Here is a 25,741-nt window from a genome sequence, read left to right as displayed (position 1 = left end):
CAAGGAGGCGACTTGCTGACTTGCTGTTCAGCTGCTGGTTGGATGGCTTGGTGCTGCCTGGTGGTGACATCAGGCCTCCCAGGAGCCTTTGGCTGTCAATCAGAAGGCTTTCTGAGGCAGGGAGCCATCTCTGCTCCTCTCTCTTTTTTAAAGGGACAGTTTCTGCCTGCATGAGGGAGCCAGGCTTCAGTCACCTTGATGCTTCCTTTCTCTTAAGAGTCTGGTTCCAGGCCAGTGGAGAAGCCAGAGGGAGATGAGACGAGGAAAGTTGTTAACAGTAATTCCCTCATTCCTGGTGTTTAACCATGACGCCAAAGTACTGACAATGAAGAGGCAGATGCACAGAACGTATTTAGGGACAGCCAGGTGTAGTGGCACACCTGTAACCCCAGCACTCAAGAGGCTAAGGCCGAATCGTGAGCTTGAGGCCCCGAGATACACAGGGAGAACCTACCTCAAAGAATAAACAGGAAGCACATCGGAAGCTTTGCGAGGGCTGAGAAATATCTTGGTGGCTGTGCAGGGCCAAAGACTTAGATCCCCAGAATCTATGTAGAAGATGGGTCCATGTGACAGCCCACCTATAATACTGAAAAGTATTTTATCAGAAAAGGAAAGTTTCCCACAAATTCCCAGTCTGTATCTCACTGACCACGACTGTCATATGCTCCCTCTAGCTGCAGTAGGGCCCAGGGAAGGCAGTTTTCTTCTAGATTAGACACATTTGATGATTCTGAAATTGGTATTACTTAAGAAGATGCAGGGGCTGGAGATATGGCTCAGTGGACTCAGGCTTGGTTCCCAGCGCCCACATGAGGGCTCACAAACACCCGAAACTCCAGTTCCAGGTGACCTGGTGTCATGTTCTGGCCTCTGTGGGGCTCCTGCATGCACGCGGTACACACATACCCACCCACAAACACCCAAACACATAAATTTAATAAATACATATTTTTAAAGGTATAAAGAACTGTTAACTCTCCCAGTTGTAAGTCCTCTTTTTATATTTAATCTTATTTAAAATTTACCAGTAATCTTGGATACTAAAACTTTGTGGGGTATGTGTGTGTGTGTGTGTGTGAGAGAGAGAGAGAGAGAGAGAGAGAGAGAGACAGAGAGAGAGAGAAACAGAGAGAGAGAGAGACAGAGAGAGAGACACAGAGAGAGAGAGACACACACAGAGAGAGAGAGAGAGACAGAGAGAGAGAGAGAGAGACAGAGAGAGAGAGAGACAGAGAGAGAGAATTGCTTTTGTGTTTGCATATGTGTCACACATCGTTTATGTGGAGGCCTGAGGTTGACACTGGGCATCTTCCATGACTGTGTGCCACCTTTTTTCATGGAGGCCGAGTTTCTCAGTGAACCTGGGACTTACTAATTTGGTCAGTGTAGCTAACTTTCCAGCTATGTCCAGCCTCCATCCTTTTCTGATATAATACTTTTCTTCTTCCTGAGGAAAACAAGAACATGATGGTTGGAGCTAGAATGTTGCTGGTTTTGCAATCGTGAGGCATTCCAAAGGAGAACTGCAGAGACCCCAACCTGCTGTTCTCGGGGGCTGGAAACAGTGGCTGCGTGGGCTGGCTAGTTTTATGTCAACTTGACAAGAGCAAAAGTCATCTGAAAGGAAGGGAACCTCCACTGAGAAACACCTCCATAGATGTGGGGGCCAAGGTACCATGAAACTGGGGTCAAGTCTTGTCCAACTCTGAAAATCTCAACTCCCTCCCTTGCTTGGGAACCCATAGCCTCGCAGGCTCCCCACTTTTGCCCCCCTTAAGGCGATCACGTAGCCTGGGCTGCCAGGTTACAGGTTGAACTTCCTCTCTTATAAGGTCCTGTACAGCAAGCACCTGGAATTCCTCTTCGTGCAAATAATGCATTCCCAGCACCTTGGCCCTGGCCAATGATGTACACTCACCCCAAAAGCCTCTACCCACTCCTCCAAAGGGTAAAATGGCCTTTGTTCCCCTCAATTAAATGAACTGCTCCCTGAAGCCTGTCTCCGGGGAGTCTGCTCTCCCACGCCACCTGAGGTCTCCATCACCCGTACCATTTCAGGCTCACTTTGCCTCTCAGGCCACCAGTCCTGCCTCAATTTATCTCTCAGGCCAATTGAGGGCTAGTTAAAGGAAGGGGAGCAGAGTGGAAACAAAACCTAGGATCTGGCTGTAGGGCGGTACCTTAGTTAACAATTGATGGGGGAGGGACCAGCCCATTGTGGGTGGTGCCATCCCCTGGCTGGTGCTCTCTGGTTCTATGAGAAAGCAGGCTGAGCCAGCCATGATGAGCCAGCCAGGAAGCAGGACCAGTCCATGGCCTCTGCATCAGCTCCAGCCTCCAGGTTCCTGCCCTGCTTGAGTTCCTGCCCTACTGGAGGACAGGAGCTTCCTTCAGTGACTGGTTACTTTGTAGAAGTGTAAGCCAAATAAACCCTTCCCTCCCCGCAGCTTGCTTTTTGTCATGCTTTTCTTGTCACAGCAACAGTAACACCGACTAAGACACTGTGGTTGCCTAACCCACTCTTTGCTAGCTGTTTATGTCATTGGGCACTTGGGTTTTCTACAACCCATGCCTTAAAAAAAGCAACCTTTAACTGGCCCATTCAACAATGTAAAAACATTAGTTAATACAGACTAGAAAGTTTGGAGACAAATGAAAAATTAAAGCAGTACCAATATTTTATTACAAGTAGGCACCACGTAAAACTGAACGTATGGCTTGGGGTGCATAAGGCTCTGGGCTCAATCTCCACAGCTAAGAGAGAGAGAAAGAGGACAGGGGGGAAGATCTATGGCTAAAGCAATATCAGCTGCGGCCCGTTAATATATTCTAAAAGTGTGTTTAACGAGCTGATCGCTCTGTGTGTAGGGTGTGGGTCGGTGCTTGTGGAGGCCAGGCTTGGGAGTCTCCTTCCATGGCTCTCCATATGATCGTTTTGAGACACGGACTCTCACTGAACCCAGAACAGATTGATTGATTAATTCCAAAGAGCTGCCTGTCTCCACCCACCCCCACCCTCTAACACCCTCAGATCACGTCCCCTCCCCATCCCCACCCCCACACCACACCACCCCAAGCTTTCAAGCCAAGGCTACAGATGTGAAAGACTACACCTGGTGTCTTTGTTTCTTATCTGTCTGTCTGTCTGTCTGTCTGTCTGTCTGTCTATCTATCTGTCTATCTTTTGCGTGTATGGGTATTCTGCTTGCACTTATGTCTGTACCTCCTATGTGCCTGGTACCCATGGAGGCCAGAAAAGGACACCAGATTCCCTGGAACTGGAGTTACAGGTGGTTGTGAGCTGCTGTGTGGGGGCTGGGAATCAAACCCAGAGCCTCTGGAAGAGCAGCCGGCGCTCTCAGCCGTGGAACCATCTCTTCAGCCAATACTAGGCTTCTTGACATAGGAGCCGGGGACTCACGCTTGTGCGTTGAGCCCTTTACTGACTGAGCCATCTCCCCAGGGCCAGATGTTTCGTTTTATTTTTGCTTTTAAACTCCAAATTTTTAAGCAAACGTGGGATTTACAGAAAAGTTACAGAAACAGGGCCCAAACTTCCCACTGGCCCTTTATCCCACTTTCTCTGACGTTACCATCTTACATAATCCTGGTACATTTGTAAAACTTAAAAGATGGACTTGGTGATTGGAAGTCTATTATTAACAGCTCTACATATTTAATTCAGATTTTCTAATTTTTCCTGAAGATGTATTTTCTCTTCCAGTTCCTTAATTAGAATACCATCCTGTATTATGTAGGTGTCCCATCTCTTTGGTCTCTTCCAGCTTGTGAGTGTCTCAATTAACTTGGGTTCCAGGCCTTGACACTTTGGAAGAACTTTCTGGAATGTCTCTAACTTTGGCACGTCAGGTGCTGGGAATGAGACTCCACGGGAGCCACAGGCTCACCTTGTCACATCACATGAGAGGATGCGTCACACCCATCGGTCTGGACACATCTTTGTTCTCTTATCCTTGTGCTTTTCCATATTGCTCATCGCAAGTCTGTGAAAAGAGTAAGTCTGGAGAATCCCACCAAAGTGGGGGTTCACTTTTTTTTTTAATTTGAGAGAAGGAATTGATGTTCGGGGCTTGGCTAGAGGACAGGGAGGATAAGTATAGCTGCGACATCAATCTTTAATCGGTCTGGAGACTGGCCAGGGTGAGGTGGAGATGACTTTGAGAATCACACGACTGCTGGCAAAGTGAAGACTTAGGGCCTTCTGGAGGTATTTTTTAATACCGCGTTATTTTCTTCTTAGCTTATCTCTCTGGTAAAGGTGGGGGCCAACTGCTACTTTTTTTTAATCTTATAGCTGGCTCCACTGCAGGAGTGAGTCAGGTGGGCCAGAGATGTGTGCTACAACACACGTGCACCTGTGCTCACTTACACATCCCGCACACACATTAATAATAATAAGTAAATAAAGGATAGATGCATGGAGAGAAAGACACAGAGATAGAGAGTGCTTGGCTTCCAGATTCCTCTTTCCTCTTAGCCCCAAATCCTGATCACATCGTGCCTCTATGGGGATGGACTTTCGCTAAAGGGACGGCCTTACATATTGAAGCTGCTTCAAATTTGGTTTTGGCAACTGAATGTAGATTTTCTGCTCACTCCGGTTTCTCCTTTCCCAGCGTGTCACCATTCCTGTGTTCTTCTCCTCTCTGAGCCCCCAAATCTGTCTCAGAAATACAAGCCTCTAGGGTGAAAACCACCAAGGATTGGACACCAGTCCAGCCGGATGGCCTTCAGCGCTCTGCGTTTGTTCTAGCTGAAAAACGAGGAAGGTATGATTACTGCAAGGCAGATGTAAGTATGAGACAAGGTAAGCGCAACGCTGTGGCCCAAATGTAGCCGAGCATTCCATATATGGTAGCCACGGTTAATACTCCACTCTCTTTGCCAAGTGCCGGCAATTTACTTATTTCCCATTTCCATGAGACATCTGCTGGCTATGGCCGGTTTTTTTTTTCTTCATATGATTCATACAACACTGGAAGCTTCTAGAGAAGTCTCAGCAGCACTAGGCTCCATCTTGTAAGTGCAGCCAAAGACGACAATTGCATAGTCTGTGCCTAGTTGTGTGTTGGCAAATATTTATCAGAGACGGCATTCTCATACAAGGATTTACTGAGCAATGTCTCAATAAACATGATAGAGACTTCCTTTCCTCATTGCTGTGACAAAACAGCCAACAAATGCTGCTTCAGGGAGGACGGTTTAGTTCCCTCAGAGTCTGAGGGTTCAGCCTACCATGGCGGGGAAAGCATGGCAGCAGGAGTGTGAGGCAGCAGACGGTCACCTTGCTTCCTCAGCCAGGAGATGAGTGTCAGCAGAGATAAACGCTCACCCTCAGCTCACTTCTCCTCTTTTGTCAGTTCCCAGCCCAAAGACCGGTGGTACCCACAGCTATGATGGCTCTTCCCCCCTCAGTTAACTTCCCTCACAGCTGTGTGGGACACTTTGTCTCCTGGGTGACCTCTGGGTCCTGTCAGGTTGGTGATAAATATTAACCAGTGTATGGACGAGAAAAGCTGCTGTTTTGGGGGGTTTTTTGTTTTTTGTTTTTTTTTAAACAACGTTTCAATCATTCACTTTTTACCAAATAAAGACTAGGGAGCCAGATTCTGGAGTGAAAGCCTGCTAGTTCAGAGAGGCAAAGAAAGCACAGAGCTGACCTTCCTCCTCAGTTGATGTACCCAAAGGCATGGCCCTCTCTGACTCCATCTCAAACAACCTCCCAAACGGAATGTCCCTCCCTTCTACTTCCTGTGCATCCCTCTATCTGTCCTCCTGACTTCTGCTTACACTCTATGGTGTTTTTCTTAATAATCCTATGTTGACTCCCTGTCAGCTGGTTGCTTGCTCCGCCTCTTGACCTATGGTTGACTTAATCCCGTTTACAATATTCAAGCAGAAAGCTCTTGGTACGTCATAAGGCCTGCCCACACCACAAGTAAAAAACAGGTTTTTCCAATAAATAACACACTCTTGGGGCTCACGGTGTGACCAAATATCCTGCAACAAAAGGCAGCAAAGGGCAAAAGGGAAAACAAGGTAGGAGAAAGAAAGTTGGGGGGCAGAAGGAAGGAAGGAAGGAGAGAGAGAGAGAGAGAGAGAGAGAGAGAGAGAGAGAGAGAGAGAGAGAGATGGTCCAGCTGAGCTGCAGTCCCACAGAGGATATTACATGTCTACTAACCGTCAAGAGGGTATGCAGGCATAAGACAAGGGAGCGATGGGGGAGTGTCTATTGGGGGATATCTCAGCCCTGCTCAGTCATGGTACAGGCTGCCTTTGGGAATGGGAATCACAAGAAAGTTCCATTGGCTGAAGGGAATTCTCATAAGGGGATAGCGGGGACCTCCGCGTTAGCAAGTGTGACAGAAGCTAGGGGTTGGGCAGGCTATGTGGAGAAGGCCATATGGCCACAGCCTTAGTACGCGTCATCCTCTGGTGGCCACTACTCTGCCAATCATGTCGTGGAAAACGCGATAGAGACAGAGATGCGCTGCTGTTGGGGCTGTGGTGGTGAAGGGAGTACGTGTCACTGTGGGGGTGGTGCTGATGAGAGTGACGATGCCTATGGCTGTGTGCTGGTGGGAGTAAAGGTCGCAAGTGCCCACGTCCGTGTTTCTTCAAGGTTTGTCTCTTTCTCTCGCGCTTTGTGTTTCTTCAGTGGCCCTGGAAATCAGAAAGACTTAACGTTTCATCTTGTCATGACACGCAGATAAAGACATGATGGGGCGAATGGAAACGCATTCACCCTGCCTGGGCAGGCCTGCTGTGTGTATTTTTTTTTTAAAACAATGTACACATTCCCAGGGCTGTCATTTATTCTATTTGCTACTATGTGTCATGCTTTATTGTGAACTATAGGGGGCATGGTGACTTCAGACTTTTTAACATGTCAAACCCAGGAGCGGAGTTTGGCATGCCAACATTGTTTAGGAAGCCCTATAGTTTCTGGCATGTGTCTACCCCGACACAGGACACCAAACTATGGGTTTAGCTGCAATGATTTGCTTGGGGGTAGGGGAGCTGTGGACTGTGCCTGTGTGTCAGCAGGTCAGCATGCTGGCGGGGTGTTTACAGTGTAAGGCGGCTGTGTCTCCCTTGGTGTGTGCCAGAGTCTCCGCCCCCTTCCCTTCTCCCTTCCAAGGTGAGGCAGCCAGGAAGGAGCCATGCTTGGTGCATTCCAGGAACCCACCACTTACACATGCAATGAAGCAGCCCTCTGCCCAGGAGCTAGCCTGTGGCAGGGGAAATGGACACTACCCATGTGGGGCGGGGATATGTGTGTGAAAAAAAAAATCCCTGCCCTCCCAGAGTTACAGACAAGTAGGTTTTAAATATGACCCATTCCGATCATAGGTGTGGAAACTGAGGCTTAATAACCAAGGACAGAGGGCAGAGGGCAGAGCTAAGGGTGTAACTGAGCTCAGATGCATTCCAAGAGCCCCACATGTCAACAATTCTATGCTGGGCAGTAGACAATCTGTCTGCCTGTCTGCCTGTCTGTCTGTCCTTCTGTCTGTTTGCTTGTTTTGTCACCCCCACCTCCTCCCTCTATTCTTCTGGTACTAGAGTAATTAACTGCTTTCAGAAAACACCCTCCACAATACCATCTAGACAGTGCCAGCTGGGCATCCTGCCTTCCTTCTCTGAGCCTACACTGGTAAGACACTCTTTCCATTTCGTAGACTTCTCAGAACTAGGGCTCCCAGTGAGGCCAGCTCTGTCCCCAGACTGTCTACAGTCCTGTGCACCAGCCTGTGGTTCTTCTATAAAGCCACATGTCCTCCAGTTACGTGGACTCACTTCCGTTGCACATAATCCAGTACCTAGGCTGTCAGAGTCATGTACCCTCCAAGCTCCAATGTGGACCTCAAGCAAGTCTTGTCACCTCCTCACTCTTAGCCTCTGCCTTGTGGGAAGCCAGAGGGCGGAGATCCTATTTACCTGAGCCAGGCTTTGCCAACACACCTGCACTCCAGCCCCCTTCTTCAGATAACCTTCCAAGAAATGCTTCCCAGTTCTACAGGACGACCTGAGACACACAGCGCTGACCATTAAAAAAGAGTGGCAGGAGAGCGTGCAAACACACAGGTGCAGCTTTCTGTGCTCGGCTTCGCGGGGTGGGTGCTAATTACTGCACTCTTGCACAAAGCCTAGACAGGTAATAGCTCAGCAAGTTTGCTATCAGCCAACATCTCCTCCCTTGTGTCTATTTTTGAGTCACCACAGGTACTTATTAGTGTCACATGCCAGGACTATATAGGTCAGAAAAGAGCCATTTCTTGGAAACATTTCCATCAGGATTGCATTGAGTGGCACATAAGAGAAATCCGCCCAAGTAGTACTTTCCCCCTTCTCACCTAAGAAGACAGTCTGGGCAGGTTCAGAGGGGGAAGAAATCCTGCAGGACGAGAGTTCCTTTTTCTTGTTCTGCTGTCCTCAGTCCTTAGGAGCGGAGCGCTCATCCTCACAGCCACAAGATGGCTGCCCCACTTCCGGAACTCTCACCTGTGCTCCAGGCAGAAAAAAGAGCAAAAGGAAAAGGAAAATGGCCTGTGCTGGCTGAGAGAGAGGGAGAGAGAGAGAGAGAGGAGAGAGGAGAGAGGAGAGAGAGACAGAGAGAGAGAGAGAGAGAGACAGAGACAGAGACAGAGACAGAGACAGAGACAGAGAGAGAGAGAAGAGAGAGACAGAGAGACAGAGAGACAGAGACAGAGACAGACACAGAGAGAGCATATAGGAGATTCCCAGAGAGTCCCATTGTGGTCCCAGTTACATCTCGTTGTGCTGTGATGATCTCTCAGCTCTTGCCTCTTTGAAGGAAAGAATTCAATCAAAAGACAGACAGTTAGAGCAGCGGTTTATTTAGCAAAGCAAGCATTCAAAGGCAGACTGGAGTGGAATGCCCCAGGCAGTGAGCAGCCCAGGGGGCTCTGCACTGTGCATTATAAGGAAGTTTTTATGAATATTCATGAGGTTGATGATAGGCTTAATGGGCAAGGTACTTTTTTTGCCATGCCAAACCATGGTGCACTGACCCAGGACCAACAGCCTTGCTGATGAACAACAGAGCAAATGCTATTAACTCACACTGTGAGCATGGAGCCTCCATATTTCTCTGTGTGTGTGTGTGTTTTTTTTTTTTTTTAATATCTTTCATGAGGTTTGGATGGCATGGGGCTTTCTATGGCTTCTAGATTTGTCTGGTCATCAGAACTGATAAGGAACTTTGTTCAGAATGCTGCTGCCCACACACCCAGGGCCTATGCTTGTGCATTCTGGTTCCTGTTGCCCTGGAGTAGAAGTCCAGACCTGACTGTTTCCCAAGTTTTCAGTAGGCCTGTACATCAGATTCGCAGGCCCCTGTCTCCTAAGCCAGAGCTATGAGACATGGACTTCTACACACAACTTTAATCCCAGCCCTCAGGAGGCAGAGGCAAACAGGTCTCTGTGAGTTCAAGTCCAGCCTGGTCTACATAGTGAGTTCCAGGCCAGCTAGAGCTGTACAGTGAAAACTTGTCTAAAAGAAGAGGAGGAGGAGGAGGAGGAAGAGGAGGAGGAGGAGGAGGAAGCAGGCCAGTGGTGGAATTTGTTCACCAGAGAAAATGATTAAATTAATCCAGGGTTTGGACATTATACTTTTAATTTTTATTATATTCTTCAACTCCATTTTTTAAGCAAAGGGTGACAATTTGTAAGTGTGTGTCAGGGGCTGTGTGTAAAAACGGGTGTGTGGGACTCTGTGACCATCGCACCCAACAGAGTAATGATCCAAAGAGGCAGGCAAGAAGGCATTTTTGTTCAACCTGCCTCAGTAGATGATGATGTTTCAAACTTCAAGAGTCTGACCCCCAAGTAGTTTACTTTAGGCATCTTTAAGCACAGAATGTTCCTGGTGATAATGAATGCAATCCCACATCCGCAACAAAGCTTAACATGACTACATCAAAAGTCTTTGCAAAGTGTGTGTGCCAACTTTTATAAAGGTAGGTTCTATAGACTGAGAAAACAGGCTCGTGAGCAGAGTCTGGGAAGTGGCTTCTGCTACATGGATAAGCACATGGTTCACCAGGCTATTAGCCATGTCCACTCCTAGCCTTCAGGGTGGAAAACAGGCTGCACATCTCTCCCTTTAAAGAGACAATCCTTTAACATTCCTGGTTCCCCCGGTGTTTATCTGTGAGCACAAGGACCTCCATGCCTCCTTCATATGGATCCATGTGTACGTGTGTCATGTCCTACATGTAGAAGTCACAGGACAACTTGCAGAAGTTGGTTCTCTCCTTCCACTATGTAGCTTCCCACTTGCCAAATTCAGGTTGTCAGTCTTGGTAGCAAGCGCCTATACCAGCTGAGCCCTGGCTGCACCCTCAGCTCTAGACTGTCTGGGTAATTCCACACACTGTTTTGTGTCCTTTGTCTCTTTCAGCACATTTAAGATAGCTGGCTTCTTTTTTCCCTTGAGTTTTCGAGACAGGGTTTTGAAACCCTGGCTCCATAGCCCTGGCTGTCCTGGAACTCGCTCTGTAGAACTCAGAAATCTTCCTGCCTCTGCCTTCCAAGCGCTAGGGTTAAAGGAGTGCGCCACCATGCCTGCCTTAAGATAGGTGGTTTGAAGTCTTTGGCGATTAGCTTCTGTGGCTTTATTTAGTTCTGTGGAGGCTCTTGTTTCATTTCCTTGTATGCCTGGTGATCTTAAGTGTATGTGTGTGTATGTGTGTGTGTGTGTTGTGTCCTTTTGTTAAAAAATGGACAACTGGGCTGGCAAAATTGCTCAGTGGTTAAAGGCACCTGTCTTAAGCTCGGCGGCCTGATTCAGATCCCCAGGACCAACATGGTGAAAGAGGAGAACCTGAACCTGCAAGTTGTCCTCTGCCCTCCACATGCATGCTGTGGTGCATGCATGTGTGTGCTGTGGTGCATGCATGTGCATGCTGCGGTGCATGCTGTGGTGCATGCATGAGTGTGCTGTAGTGCATGCATGTGTGTGCTGTGGTGCATGCATATGTGTGCTGTGGTGCATGCATGTGTGTGCTGTGGTGCATGCATGTGTGTGCTGTGGTACGTGCATGTGCATGCTGCGGTGCATGCATGTGCATCGGCATCCATACAAACACGCACAAAATGAGTAAGTAACTAATACAAATTTGAAAGCGGGACATTTGGCTGGTATGTGGCTTGGGAAATCAGGCCCTGCTCCTTCGTCGGTTTGCTGTTCGATTATGGAGGCCGCAGGCATGTTTCTTTAGTGATTCTTGTAACTATTTTAGCAAACAAAAGGAGTATATTCTGAGGGCCATACATGCACCATCATGCCTGTAATCACAGTCCCGGGGAGGCTGGGGAAAGAGGGTTTGGAGTTAGAGGCTGTTGTGAGCTATGCAGTGAGTTCTGGGCAAATAGTTTGGGCTACAGAACATGACCTTATGAAAAAAAAAGAAAGAAAGGAAGGGAGGGAGGGGGAGAGGAAGGAAAGGAGGAAGGGAGGGAGGGAGGGGGGAAGGAAGGATGGAGGGAGGGGAAGGATGGGGGTACAAAATCCCTTTAGATTTCGTTCAGTGAGTTTTTACAGAAGCATCCCTGAACACAAGAAATCCAAGACAACAAACAGCTCCCTTGGGCTCAGCACACAGGCCCAGTGCTGATGCTGTCCTTCAACATGAAACTGGGCTGCTCAGAGCTTTGCTCAACCTTCAGTTCCATGGGGCTGCTTCTAAGTTGTGTTTCTTGATTCACCATCCACCTAGGTGCTGCGACCACGTGAACCTTCAACCGTTTTCTCTGGTCGGCTCTGACAAAGCTGGCTTTGATGGTCCTCACTGCTCCTGTGGAGGAGTGTGAGAACCACTTGCTCCTACAGACATGGACCTGCCTATGTGAGGCTCCCCTGGCCCTGTCATGGGTAGCGAGATCGGCACCTGCTGCTGTGGGACCATAATTCTGTGATGGCCAGTATGACTCTCGGGACCCAGAGATGAATACAGTCCTGGATCTGACTCCACAGAGTCCTCTGGCTTGGGGCCTTCCATTCGAATCTTCTCATTTCCCTCCAGCTCCTGTAAGGTGAGGAAGATGATGGGTCATCTTTCCTGTGAATAGCTGTCTTCTTGGTGGCTGTACACATGGACACCATGGAGACACCTAGTGGTGAGTCGCCGTCTTTGGGCTTAGTGAGGTGATGACTCAATTGCTCCCATAAAATACACACATACACACACACACACACACACAGAGAGAGAGAGAGAGAGAGAGAGAGAGAGAGAGACAGAGAGACAGAGAGAGACAGAGAGACAGAGACAGAGACAGAGTCAGAAACACACAGAGAGAGACAGAGAGACAAAGAGAGAGACAGAGACAGAGAGACAGACAGAGAGAGACAGACAGACAGACAGACATTATTGCTGGGTGGTGGTACAAACCTTTAGTCTCAGCACTTGGGAGGCAGAGGCACGCAGATCTCTGAATTCGAGGCCAGCCTAGTCTACAGAGTGAGTTCCAGAACAGCCAGGCCTGCACAGAGAAACCCTGTCTTGGGGGGAAAAAAAAGCAAAAACAAAATCAGAGTATTCAACATATTTATTTATTATTTATTTGGGGGTATGAGCACGCCATAGAACACATGTAAATGCCAGAGAACACCTTACTACCATGTGGGCCCAGGGGATTGAACAAGGCCATCAGGCTCAGTGACATGATGTAGCTCACTGGTTTCTTTTTCCACCCTCCTTGTGCCACATATCCCTTACAGTCTGGTGTCGCTCATCAACACCTTTTTGTTGTGTCTTAAAATAAGATTTCATATATAGACTTATAAAAGGAATCATTTGTAGGTCCCCATTTGTTGTTGTTGTTGTTTGTTTGTTTGTTTGTTTTTTAATGTTGGTGGGAGAATAATTAAGCACTCAGCAGCAACCATACTTTGAAGATCTCTGGGGGACCTTGCAGCTAAGCTGTGATTTTTCCGGCAGCTTAAGTGTCTTTAACGGGCTTTTTCAACTGGCATTGGGTTTATCAGGCAAGATCCACTGTACACAGAGGAGATTTTCTACTGAAACATAGTTATCAAATCTTTAAAAACCAAATCGGTCACGTAACAACAGATTCATCCCTAGACATGTTTGAACACTGCGTTAAGAAGAACCATAATTCAAAGTCATGACGGGCATAGCTGAGATTTTCAAATGACTTCCACAGCAGCAGTGAGCTAAGCACATGTGCAGTTCCTGTTAGTGAGTAGGTCACAGACACAGCTAGACACCACCGTGCTCTACTGTTCATGGCCACAGCCGGGGGAGATGCCACCCATGGCCACAGCCAGGGGAGATGCCACCCATGGCCACAGCTGGGGGAGATGCCACCCATGGCCACAGCCAGGGGAGATGCCACCCATGGCCACAGCCGGGGGAGATGCCACCCATGGCCACAGCTGGGGGAAATGCCACCCATGGCCACAGCCGGGGGAGATGCCACCTGGATCTTGTGCAAATGAGGCCTGCACTTCTCACACAGCATTGTGGGCCTCCTAATCAGAAATTCTGCCATGGGCCTTTGCCAGAATCTTCATAACCAGTTTTGTTCTTACTTATTCCACACTTTGCCCAAACGTACGCCAATCCTTGCTGTCTGTAGGAAGCATATTGACCCATGGCTATTGAAAACTGTGTATGCTGGGCGTGAGTGGTGGCGCATACCTTTAATCCCAGCACTCGGGAGGCAGAGGTAGGTGGATTGCTGTGAGTTCGAGGCCAGCCTGGTCTACAAAGTGAGTCTAGGACAGCCAAGGCTACACAGAGAAACCCTATCTCAAAAATACAAAACAAAACAATAAAAAGTACAATTTTTAAAAAAAGAAATAAAACTGTGTATGTGGGAAGAACTTAATAACCACAAACAATGGTGTATCCATGCACCATGGATACTGTGTGTGTGTGTGTGTGTGTGTGTGTGTGTGTGTGTGTGTGTGTGTGTGTCCATCCACAAGGTCACTCACTAAGCCTGGAGCTCATCAATTTGGCTAGATTGTCTTATCTCCACTTCCCCGGTGCCGGGACCACAGGGGCAGGGCCTGTCCAGCTTTTCCCACAGGTCCTGGGAATCCAGCTCCAGGATCTTTACGTCCTTGCTTTTAAGCTGGTTAAATTCACCATAAAAGACTCTTAAAACATCTTTTAATAAAAGGACATTCCAGGGCTGGAGAGATGGATCAAGTGGTTAAGAGCACTATCTGCTATTCCAAAGGACCTGGGTTCGATTCTCAGCACCCACATGGCAGCTCACACCTGTCTGTAACTCCAGTACCAAGGGATCTGACACATTCATACTAATGCACATTTAAAAAGAAAGAAAAGAAAAAAAAGGAAAAGAAGAGGACATTCCTCCCAAGGAGAGTATAACAATGTGTATCTTTTCATCTAAACATCTCAGCATCCATGCAGGAATTCTAATATGTAGCTTAGAAGAAGCCAGAGATACTGGGCGGAGCTCTCAGCCCCACTCGGGAGCTTCCACTAGGTACCTGCTTGTGGTGTGGAACTCCCCCCACCCCATTCCCTCACTCTCTTCCACTATGCTTGGCGCATAGCGACACACCCTTCTCACTCCCCACGCTGTGCTGTGGAGGATGCTAGCCATAAGCCACACGCACATACTTGACCCTGAAATCGATGTCCAGCTCAAATCTTTCCTAACCATATTTAAAGTGTTCGGTGGTCTCACACAGCAGTGGCTGGCCGCTGTACAGGACGGTGTATAACCTACACTGCATAAAGGTCTATGGAACAGGGCAGAGGTTGGCAAACTCTACCTAGCACAGGTCCCTGCCGCGTGGGTCTGTCTCTGTCATTGTGGCAGAAGAGCAGCCACAAGCAATGCATGGAGCGCCCACTGGGGCATGTGGCCGCAATCCAAAAGACTTGATTTAGGAGCCCTGAACTCAAACGCTACATCATTTTCACTGGTCAAAAAATATCACTACCCTTTTGATTGCTTGGAGAAAGTACAAATCCCCGCCCTATGGACTGCAGGTGAGTAAGCAGCAAGCTAGATTTAGGCCCAGGTCATCACATATTGACCTTTGTCTTAGCGAATTGCCTTTTATGAGGTCTATGGCTGTTATTTCACTGAGTTCAGAGAGAAGCAGAGCCTAACATATGCAAGTCTTTTCCGCCTTGAACCGGGAAGTCTGATCATCTGTTCAGGGCCTGCTTTCCCACGCACTTTGGGATCTCTGGATGAGGACCCATCCTTCCTATGCATTCTTCTCCCTGTGTTCAGAGCGATGTCTGACATCTGACAGCTCTCACCTGAACCTGTGTAATGGACGCAGGCCCACCAGCTACCTCCTGACTGTCATTTGGCTTTTCCCTTGGTTCTGTCTTCAAGCTGAGGAGATGATTCCTGTCGGCTCAACACTTTTCTTTCTTGTTAACAACGAACACACTGACATTCCAATTTCCCACTCGGGTCCCAGGAGCTCGGCTTATGTATTTTCACCTCTGAGAGATGACAGCAGCTCTTGTGCTATGCAGCATCCTGGTCACAAAGCTGCAAGTGGATTTGATAAAGAGACTCATAGAGAGAGGGGAAGCAGCTGGGAGAATGTCACCACTTGGAGAGTGTTCAATGCTGAAATCGCCCTCTCCAAGATAAAGGTGAGAAGGCTACCTAAAATGTTAACATCTCTGCAATCCTAAGAGGACACTGTAATAGGTTTGAAACTAGTTGAGGGGGCAAAAGCCACATAGTCCTGAAAAGTAGTTGCCTGTGAGGGCTATCGACTAGAAGGGAGCATGTGAGAAACCTCTGGTATACTGAGAATGTTCCAGATCTTCATCTGTTAGTAGTTTCACACGTACACGCTTACACAGTGTTTCACCTGTACTTATAAGATATGGCTCTTCTATGAGCTGTTTCTTACATTTAAGAAATGAAGCGTCCTTAGCCGGGCGTGGTGGCGCAAGCCTTTAATCCCAGCACTTGGGAGGCAGAGGCAGGCGGGTCACTGTGAGTTCGAGGCCAGCCTGGTCTACAAAGTGAGTCCAGGACAGCCAAGGCTACACAGAGAAACCCTGTCTCGAAAAACAACAACAACAACAACAAGAAATGAAGCGTCCGGCTAACTCAGTTGGTAGAGCATGAGACTCTTAATCTCAGGGATGTGGGTTCGAGCTCCATGTTGGGCATTCATTATTATCCTAAACTATCATTTTAGCTGGGCGTGGTGGCTCATGCCTTTAATCCCAGCACTCGGGAGGCAGAGGCAGGTGGATCGCTGTGAGTCCAGGACAGCCAAGGCTACACAGAGAAACCCTGTCTTGAAAAAAGAAAAAAGAAATGAAGGTGATAATTAGGTAAATGAACCCAAAGCCACAGTGAGACATCACCTCAAATGGATCAGGACACGGTGACTGGAGGGGAGGTGGCTGGTGAGGGGCTTGCTGGGACAGCATGAGGACCTGAGCTCAGATTCTCAGCATCCACATAAAAGCCTGGCATGACAGCCCACATCTGTGACCCCGGACTGGAGGGGAGGGCGGAGGCTGACGAGAGGTTAAGTTCTTTAAGCTTTCCAGTCAGCCAGTCTAGCTGAACCAGTGAAGTTCAGATTCAGTGGGAGATCCTGTCTCAAAAACTAAGGTGGTGAGCAACCAAGGAAGACATTTAATATTAACCCCTGCCTTCTACTCCATATGCACATATTTGCACATGTGTGCACATACACACCCAAGAACACTTATGCTTGCTTACAATACACACACACACACACACACACACACACACACACAGAGAGAGAAAGAGAGAGAGAGAGAGAGAGAGACAGAGAGAGAGAGACAGAGAGAGAGAGACAGAGAGACAGAGAGAGACAGAGAGAGACAGAGAGAGAGACAGAGAGAGAGAGAGAGAGAGAGAGAGAGAGAGAGAGAGAGAGAGAGAGAGATCAGAGAATATAGATGGTAAAATTGAGCCTTTGGGCACTAGTGTTGTAAATGAAAAGAGCCATTAAAGAAAAGAGAACGGTAATTACCTTTTAAAAGTAAAAATCTGGGGCTGGAGAGATGGCTCAATGGTTAAGAGCGCCGCCTGCTCTTCCAAAGGACCTGAGTTCAATTCCCAGCAACCACAGGGTGGCTCATAAATGTGATATGGCGCCTTCTTCTGGCTTGCAGGATTACATGCAAGCAGAGCACTGTATATATAATAATAAATAAATAAATCTTTTTTTAAAAAAGTAAAAATCGAAGGAAGGGCGGTTAAGAGCCCTTGCCACTGTTACAGAGGACTCAAGGTCAATTCCCACCCACAGAGGTTGGCTCACTATTGCCTATAATTCCAGCTCCACAGACACACACACACACACACACACACACACACACACACACACACAAATATTAAAGATAAATTTGCCCTATAATCCATCAATTCCAATTCTGAAATTGACAGAACTGACCTCGGTGGTTAGGGAATTAGCTCAGCGGTAGAGAGAGCATTTCTCCAGTGTCTGGTCCCCAGAAATGATCCCTCCAGATCCTGACAGCATTGCTCACAGTGACCAGGCAGGGAAACAACCCAAGTGTCCACCAGGGATTAGTGAATAAACAAAGCCTGACGCAAACCCACAACAGAACAGATTCAGTGCCAAAAAGAAAGAGGAAAAACAAGAAACTAATGTTTGCATTCACCACACTTATGAGAAGGAACAGGACCACAAATAAGTACATAAAATCAAGTGATCAGAAGCAAGGCCGAGAGGAGAAGTGAAGTTTAGGGTGTGCTCAGAACATGTTGCCCAGAAGTTTGCCTCTGCCCCTTTGGGCTGCTATACCAAACTATCATAAACTCCATGGCTCATAAACCACAGACTTTTATTCCCATATATTTATAGACCAGGACATTCAAAATCAAGCAGAAGATCCAGTGTCGTGTGGCTCACCTTCGAGTGCGCAGACAGTGCCACATGATGCCGGAATGACAATTCCTGTGGTCCTCTCTCATAAGAGCCCAATTCCACTTACAAGGTGCCCACCTTCGTGGTCTCATCACCTCCCAAAGCTCCCCACCTCCAATACTGTGACTGGGCCCTAGGATTTCAACAGAGGAACTGGGGGTGTGGCAGGGTCCACAAGACTCAGACCACAGTGCTGCAGTTTACAGTGGAGGAAAAAAATCAAAGTGACTACCAAGATGTCCCTGAGGGGTGGCACTGGAGCTGGGGAACTGGCCGTCACTTTCACTTGAAGCTCTTCTGCATATTTAGAGTGTAGTTGTGTATATTTAGGGGCAGGGGATCTAGGAGTTGAACCTATTGCCTTGTGCGTGGTAAGCAAGTACTCTACCACAGTCTATATCCTCAACCTACTTTTTATTTTTTATTTTTTAATCTTTTTTTTTTCTTGAGACAGAGTTTCTCTGTATAGCCTTGGCTGTCCTGGACTCACTTTGCAGACCAGGCTGGTCTCAAACTCACAGAAATCCACCCACCTCCACCTCCCTGAGTGCTGGGATTACAGGCATGTGCCACCGCACCAGGCTATGTTTTTTTTTTAAGTCTTAAGACAGGTTTTCATTAAGTTGTCCGACTGGCCTTGAACTCTGCATTCTCTTACTTCAGCACACACATACCCCCAATAACTAGGACTGCAGCCCGACTTTAGATATTTGTATTCATTTGTTTCAAATAATGCCGTCTTTAAGGTCACATCTGTAAGCCTTGCCATAGCAGACAAGTGTCACTACTTTACTTCCCTGGTTTCTTCTTCCTTGTGTGCATAGCAGAGAAACTCTCTTTACTTCATGGACCCATGGTTAGCATTGATTGCTGCCTTGACAATATTTATAATCACTTAGGAGATGAGACTCTGGGCATGCCTGTGAGAATGCTTCTGGGGAGATTTAACTGAGGTGGGAAGACCCACCATGGAAATAAAAAAAAAATACCATTCTATAGGCTCCAAACTTAGCTAAATAAATAGGAAGAAGCAAGTGAGCTTCAGCATTTATGTACTTCCTGATTGTGGATGCACTGTGACCAGCCACTCCATTCCCATCAAGACTAGCTATTCCTCCAAGCTGTGAGCCAAAATAAACACTTGCATCGACTTTTTAAAAGGTAATTATCATAGCAATAAGAACAGTTACTGATGTAGAAATTGGTACCAGGAGTGGGGTTGTTGCTGACAAACCTGCTCAGGTTTGTAGGCCTTTGGAACTGGTTTATGGGAAGAAATGCACGAGTTTGAACCTGCAAACTAGAGAAGCACCTGAATGTCCTAAGCAGGGCCTAAGGCATCATTTTAGTGGGAGTTTAGAAGACCAGAATGCTGAGAGAAATGTGGACGATGGAGGCCCTACTGACGATATTTCAGAGATGGACAAGGACCATAGTCAAAACTGAATTAGAGGCCATTCGTGTTATTTTCTGGCAAAGAATTTGGCTGCATTGTGCCTCTGTCTTGAAAGTCTGAGAGAAACTGGATCCAAAAGGAATGTATAAATGTATTTGGCAGAGGAAATTCCAGGATTCCGGAGAGAGTAACTTCAGTCTATGGAATGGTTATTAGAAAGAGTAGATGTGTGTGTGTGTGTGTGTGTGTGTGTGTGTGTGTGTGTGTGTGTGTAGGAAATGTAAGCAAATTAAAAGTTGCTGACAAGGTAGATATACAGAAACCAACTGTGATGGTTAACGAGGTTTATTCACACCATGAAAGAAAATCTTAAATTCTGCAGTAGGACAACAGGAAAATGCCCTGAGGGCAAGACTCCACCCATCAAAGGTTCCAACTTGTAAAAATGCTAATTTATTTGAGAGGAGAGAGCCTGGATTGAAAGCACCATGGAGGGGGCTCCCCACTTGAAAACACAATGCTCCTAGGAAGTGTTTTCCCAGGTCCAGCCAGTACAGCACCCAGAGGTTACTACAGTGGTGGTAGAAGGGGACCAAATTCCATTGGCAGCTGAAAGAACATGCTTTGTCCCTGTAGTGCTAGTTTTGTAGGCATGTAGAATACAGTGACAATACAATCACAGGCTAGGCAATTCGCAGCAGGGTCGTATTCCCTGCAAGGAGTCCCTGAGAGGCCACTGCATGAAGCTGTGAAGGTGAAGGCTAAGTGACTATGGACTTTCCAGCATGTTGTAACTAAAAGGATCATAGGATGCCCACTGAGGAAAGATGCAGGCAGAGAGGCACGAACCCAAGAGAGAGGCTACAGATACTACAGGCAGTGGGACCATGGGGAGGGGCTGCCTGTCTTAGTTACCTCTCTATGGCTATGATAAGACACCATGAACTAGGGCAATTTATAAAAGTGTTTATTTGGGGTTTACAGTTTCAGAGAGCTACAGTCCATGGCTGTCTTGGCCAGGGAGCATGGCAGCTGGCAGGTAGGCATGGTTCTGGAGCAGTAGCTGAGAGCTCACATCTTGAAACACAACCGTAGGGCAGGAAGAGCTAAAGGGAATGGCATGGGCTTTTGAAAACCTATCCTCAGTGACACACTTCCTCCAGCAAGGCCACACTCCCTAATCCTTCCTGAACAGTTCCACCTCCTGGGGACCAAACATTGCCACTGCCACACTATCCAGTCCTCATTCAAACCATTACACTGTCCAAGTCCACTTGAGTCCAGAGGATGTCACCAAGAGCCCACAAGAGCTGAGAGGCTGGTGCTGGCTCTGCTGTGTTTTGGTCTTATCGGACTTCCTTTGCTAGCTTCCTGTTTCTGCCTCTTAACATGGGATGTTTACTCTGCAACTTCTTGTGCTGGAAGCTTTTGGCTTGGGTTTTGTTTTTGTTTTGTTTGTTTGTTTGTTTTTTGGTATTATTGAGGCTCACAGATTGCCTTCAGTCTCAGGAGAGACTTTGGACGTCCACAAAGTGTTGGGACTGTTAAAGTCTGTGGACCCTTTTAGAGATATCCTCAATGCGTCTTGCATCATGAGATGAACAGAGACTTTAGAGCCAAAGTTGGAACGTTCTAACTAAGTGATGTGTTTATTCCTCAAATCAACACGGGGTGAGCTTGAGATGTTTAATCTTGTCAATTTGATGGGATTTAGAATCACTTAGGAGACAAAACTTCCTGGCTTAGCTGGGGGTGGGGCCATTGCTAGAGAGGCTTACTTGATGGGGGATGACCCACTATGAATGGGTGCTGGAGTCCTGACTGAAGAAATGTGAGGAAGTGAGGAGAACACCGGCATCCGTCTCTGCTTCCTGACAGGATACGCTGGGACCAGCGCTCTACTCCATCTTCACCATGACCGACCAACTGACTGTACCTTGAACTGTGAGACAAAATAAACCCTTCCTTCCTTCCTTCCCTGAGTGGCTTTTGCCAGGGCGTTTTGTCACAGAAGCATGAAAAGACCCAATAGTCAAGCATTAGCTAGAACCGCACGTGCCGGGAGCCTGGCACCCCGACAGGCATGTGACCAGCGCTAGCGGGAGAGGTCTGGGTCCTGAGTCATGATGCACAGCAATGACCTTAGGTACCTCCTGCTTATGTGACAGCTGAGCCTGTGTGGCCCAGCCTTATGCCTGGCCGCAGGAGGAACTGGACTGCTGGGCTAGGCCTGGCCTGGACTCCTGACTTCTAACCCAGGCCCTGCTGGCTGCTCCTGCCATCTCTGAGTCATCTGTTGTGTTTGGCTCAGGGCACAGGGGGAAAGAGAGCCACGGGGGAAGACATTCCCTCCTGTGCAAATTGCTTCCCTTTGAGCTGGCAAGTGCAAGGTGTTCAGATAAAGGTCAGGAGTAGATGTTTTCTTTAATATTCCTGGGAAAGAAGTGGGACAAATACAGGGGTGGGGTGGAAGAGAAAGGACTAGGGAGGAGAAAGAGGGGGAGTGCTGCCAAGCTTGATGGCTGAAAAGCCTTCTCATGACAGGAAACGGTCTTTGGGGGAGGGCATAAAAGCAGCAGAAGTTATAATCAGGAATATTGAGAGATGGTTGAGCAGGCCAGCCAGGCACTCAAGGCCACGTTCTGTACATCCTGGTCCCCTGAAACTCCGTCTCCTCCTCCTTCATCATCTGATCTCGGTCAGCCTCATCCCCTCTGACTGGCCTCTCTGAACCCAGCTTTGTGGCCTCCTCTAGCGCACCTCTTGTTCTCTGGCACTTCCCATCACGTCTTCCTAAATTGCATTTAATGAACTGTGTCAGCATTGCCCTTTAGAGCCATCTGTTGGTCCCTGGAAGACTGGAGGTCGCATCCTGGGCCTCTTCTGACTTAGGTCAGAAATTCATTTTAATTTTGGGGTTTTTTTCTTTGCCTATGTGATTTTAAAATATATATATTTTATGTTCACTGCCCAAAAGTAAAAACAGGAACTTTTTAAAAAAAATTTAAAACCCCAATTTCTGTCTTTCTTGGACAAACTGGAAGCCAAGCAACATGGGCTTCTCTCTCTCTCTCTCTCTCTCTCTCTCTCTCTCTCTCTCTCTCTCTCTCCTCTCAGAGCAGTGCCTCCTTTGAAAAGAATGTGCCTTCCCCATTTGTCCCCAGGCCCCACCACACCCTACTGTCACCCTGGCAAGAGGGCCTCATGGCGAAGGCTGTGTGTCACCACACTGGCATTAACAGTTTCTTTTACACTGGATTAAAGAAGAAAGCTAATCCCTTTACCCGTTTTTCTCTCTCACCCCCTCACTTCTCAGATTTCACATCATAGACTAAAGCCTGCTGCCTGGGCTTCCCGCCCCTTTGGGGAGGAATGGCCCTGGAATACAAGCCTGTGGCCTTGCTCATGACTGCAACTCCAACAGCCTGCAGAGGGCTGCCGGAGGGATGAAGGCAACACACGACTGCTCCACGAGCTCTTCCTGGGTTCTTTCCTCTCCTTTCAACATGCTTATTACTCAACAGATATTTGCAAGACTGGGCATCTGTCTCAGTGGTAAAGAGCCTACCCAGCTTGCTGGGGCCCTGTGTTCTGTCCCTAAACTGAAGAGAGTGGGGAAGAAATCATTGGGCTGTCTGTCTATGGGCCTACTTCCAACCCGCAGTGCTCCGCTATCTTGGGTGTCTCAGATCCTCTGGAGGCCCCCAGTAATGAAACCCTCTCTCTAGACGCCATCACAGGCACTTCTCACAAACCTACCTCTTAGCAGTTCTGTCAGACGGCACCACAAAGAGTCACCGGCTGGGGTGGTGTTAAGACCAGCAATAGGTGGTTCCTGGGAACTGAGGTCTTATGCACCAGGAACTGTATATCTCATTTCTCGGTCAGCAGGCGCCACCCACTGTGGCAGTGCTCACGGCTGCCAGCTCCAAGTATGAAAACCAACAGGATAACAGGGGGCTTCCTAAGGGCTAGGGTATGGGTGAATGCAGCTGAAAACTCAGGAGGCCAACATAGCCTTAAGAGTTGTGCACGTGTTCATTTCTTTAGTCTTCCATGCTTGGATTCAGGGAAGGAAGTAATACCAATTCCATTTTTTTAAAGACTATATATATTCTTTATTTTTATATTTAAAGAATATATAGTGTTTTGCCTGCATGTATACCTGCATGGCAGAAGAGGGCAACAGATCTCATTATAGATGGTTTTGAGTCACCATGTGGTTGCTGGGAATTGAACTCAGGACCTTTGGAAGAGCAGAAGTGCTCTTGACCTCTGAGCCATCTCTCCAGCCCCCCAATCCCATTTTGCAGAGGAGAAAACCTTGAGTGCCAGGGTTGCGACAGTGTTGCCAAAATGGTCCATCTCTGCCCTCTTGATGTATTGAAGAGTATCATCATCTTCTCTGGATTCCTTAGGACCCAGAGTCCAATAAACACTAAGCGTTACAGAAATTCCTGGGTGCCCAGTGGCCAAGCATCCCTGGCCACCAGAACGTGTGTATGCCACAGGCTCTGCTGAGCAGTGGCATCTACCTCAGACTTGGATTTGAAAAGTGAAGAGGTGGGTATGGTGGAAGCAATATGGCCATGTTCTTGAGATGCCGTGGCAGTCAAGTTGGGGGTCAAGTGACATCAGGAGCTGAGGGATACCTGTATGCCAGGGCCAGTGTAAATATGGGTGCCGTTCTTGGATCCTCAACCTAATGTCCCAAACTTAAAAAAGAAAATTGCAAGGGCTAAAGAGATAGCTCAGAGGTTAAGCACTGCCTGCTGTTCAAGAGTTACTGAGTTCAATTCCCAACAACAACATGGCGGCTCATAAACGTCTATAATGTGATCTGATACCCTCTTCTGGCATGCAGGTGTACATGCAGGCAGAATACTGTATACATAATAATAAATAAATATTTTTTTAAATGCACAGCTGTTTTGTCTGCACATGTATCTGTACAACGTGTATATCTGTGCATGCCTAGTCCCCAACGGAGACCAGAATAGGTCCCTGGGTCCTCTGGAACCAATGGTAGTGAGCTACCATGTGGGTGCTGGAAACTGAATCTAGGTCCTCTGGAAGAGCAACCAGTGCTCTTAACTGCTGAGTCATCTCTCCAGCCCCACCTCTCAAACTTACCCCACACCTTCTGGCTCAAGATAACCCAATGTTGACAGCTGATGTGCATACGTGAGGGTTTGTCTCCACCCCCAACACACATCTATATATAAATGTTGCCCACAATTCAGTATTCGTCTTCTTTTTCACATTTATTTATTTATCTAATTTGTGTGTGTCCATGCATGTATATGTATGCGTGCGAGCATGTGCGTGCGTGCGTGCGTGCGTGTGTGCGCGCGCATTCCATAGCATTCTTATGGAAATCAGAAGACAAACCATCAGGAATCAGTTCTCTCTTTCTACCACTTCGGTTCTGGGACAGTACCATTTCCCACTGAGCCATTGCATCAATAGATATTAATTGAATTGCATTATTTTTTGAGACAGGGTCTTTCTATGTAACACAGACTGGACTTGAACTCATGATCTTCCTTTTTGAGCCTCCCCAGTGCTGGGTTACAGGTGTGTGCCACCATGCCCAACTTATTGCATTATTCACTTTAAAGGACACTAGCAGTGTGTGTCAGTGTTTCTGAGAAGGGACTCTCACTCATAGGGAGAGCCGCTGCCTCCCTCTCTCTCTCTCTCTCTCTCTCTCTCTCTCTCTCTCTCTCTCCCTCCCTCCCTCCCTCCCCCCCCCCCCTCTCTCTCTCTCTCTCTCTCTCTCTCCCTCTCTCTCCAATAGGATTTCAAGTGTCCCAGGCTAGCTTCAAATTCACTATGTAGAAAGCAAGAACTTGGACTTCTAATCCTCCTGCCTCTGCCTCCTCCCCGGTGCTGGGGTTGCAGGCATGCACGCACTACACCTGTTTTAGATGAGACTAGGGATTAAATCCAGACCCCATGCATGCTAAGCAAGAACTCCACCAAAGCAGCTACAGCCTCACCCCCAGTGCCTGCTGTGATGCCCCGAAACTGCACCGCTTAGAGGACCTTCAGGCAAGCTCATCCCCCAGAGGTTTTTTTGTTTTTTGGGTTTTTGTTTTTTCGAGACAAGGCTTCCCTGTGTAGCCTTGGCTGTCCTAGACTCGCTCTGTAGACCAGGCTGGCCTCGAACTCACAGCAATCCGCCTGCCTCTGCCTCCCAAGTGTTGGGATTAAAGGCGTGCGCCACCAAGCCCGGCTTATCCCCCAGAGTTTTGTGGTCAGTGTTAGACTGGTGAGGGTGGGCACTCACTGTCCCCACCCAGGCCTTCCTGGCATCTAGGTGGGCTTAGACAGGCCAAGGACCCACAAAGTCACTTCTGGGTCTCCAGAACACAGGG

General features: G+C 47.8%; 1 long non-coding RNA gene across 1 annotated transcript in view; it reads right to left on the bottom strand.

Annotated features, from left to right (window-relative positions):
- Positions 1-25,741, bottom strand: part of LOC311593927 — a 49,784-nt gene that overhangs the window by 4,206 nt on the left and 19,837 nt on the right. Inside the window, exons 4-6 of the long non-coding RNA XR_014777869.1 lie at positions 8,382-8,529; positions 1,376-1,450; positions 455-589 (exon numbers count right to left, since the gene is read on the bottom strand). This is a non-coding gene — a long non-coding RNA (uncharacterized lncRNA). The remainder of the gene's footprint in view (positions 1-454; positions 590-1,375; positions 1,451-8,381; positions 8,530-25,741) is intronic.

This window comes from Acomys minous (assembly GCF_964271855.1).
Source record: "Acomys minous genome assembly, chromosome: 3".
NCBI lineage: Eukaryota > Metazoa > Chordata > Mammalia > Rodentia > Muridae > Acomys > Acomys minous.
Note: the sequence above shows the minus strand (reverse complement) of the source record. Positions and strands in the feature narration are given on the sequence as shown.